The following is a 1,509-nucleotide window of genomic DNA, read 5'->3' as shown; positions in this document are numbered from 1 at the left end:
TGTTAACAAACTCAGGGACAAGAGAACAACAAGTAATCCAAATCGGTGGTGAGGAGGGTGTGGGAGGGCGTGATCAAGGGTAATGTAACCAAGAGGAATTGCTGAAACCCAGGTGGGGACTGAGCATTGAATTTACAGGTTAATTTGAGAAGATTTGCCATCTGAAAAATATTGAGTCTTTAAGCACATGAGTACAGTATATCTCTGAAAATATTCCGACCTCTTAAGATTTCTTTTTTTCCTTTTTCTTTTGGTATCTCGGTTTATTTATTAAAGATCATTTTACTGGGGCCTCTTATAGCTCTTATAACAATTAATTGTATCAAGCATATTTGTAACATTTGTTTCCATCATTAAACATTTACCTTCTATTTGAGCCTTGGTATCAGCTCCTCTTTTTTCCCTCTCTCCCCCCTCCCACCCATGAGACCCCTTAATAAATTATAAATTACTATTTTCATATCTTACAATGACCGCCGTCTCCCTTCCTCAATGGTTTCTGTTGTTTGTCTCCTGGGGGTGGGGGTGGGGGATATGGATTGATCATTGTTACCCGTTCCCCCTTCCTCCTCTCGTCTCCCCACCTTACCCCTATCTTCCTGGCATTCCTACTCCCATTTCTGTTCCTCAGGGCTTTATCTGACCTGGATTCCATGGCCTTCTCTGTACCAGTGTACAGGCATCGATCTAGCCTGCAGTGAAAGGCAGGCCTGGGGTCATGATAGTAGGGGGTGAGCAAACCTCAAGGAACCGGAGGAATATTGTGTGTTTCATCGGTGCTATAAGGCACCCTGGTCAAATGATCTCCCCTCTTTGTGACCCTTCTGTGAGGGGATGTCCCGTTGTCTATAGATGGGTTTGGGGTCTCGGCTTCGACACCCCCCCCCACCCCGATTTCTTTCAGAAGCCTACAGACTGGGCAAAAATATTGGGGGCAATGACAAATTAGACAAGGGGCTGATCTACTAAATTTATAGAAAACACACAAATGACCCCATTTAAAGCTGCACAGCAGACATGAACAAACACGACACCGAAGAGCACGTTTCGGTGCCAGCAAACACGCAGAAATGCTCGTGGCCATGCCAGTCACGTGAGGGATGCACATCAGAACAACAGTGGGGTGTCACGTCACCCCAGCATTGACAGCAACGTTAAAAACAAAAGATCATAGGAAACGCTGGTGAGACGGAAACCTTCATGGCCTGCGGGTGGGGTTGTAAACGGTGCGGCCACCAGAGGCAGTGGTGTGGCACGTCCTCAAAAGCTGGACTGGCATACCAGATGGCCGGCGACTTCTCTCCTAGCGCCTAGTGCAATCAGAGGGGGCTCCCGCATCAGCGCATCTACGTTCATTTCAGCACTATTCACAACGGCCCGAAGACGGAGAGCACACGCCCAGCCTGGAAGAGCCGATAAACGAACCTCCGCACGAGGGGTACGCTGCGACTCTGGAGAATAACGACCAATCGACGAAACACCTCGAAACGTGAATGGACCCAAAGGACA

Source organism: Echinops telfairi, unplaced genomic scaffold, assembly GCF_000313985.2.
Source record: "Echinops telfairi isolate 266 unplaced genomic scaffold, ASM31398v2 ScPeMD7_7458;HRSCAF=8496, whole genome shotgun sequence".
NCBI classification, from domain to species: domain Eukaryota; kingdom Metazoa; phylum Chordata; class Mammalia; order Afrosoricida; family Tenrecidae; genus Echinops; species Echinops telfairi.
Note: the sequence above shows the minus strand (reverse complement) of the source record.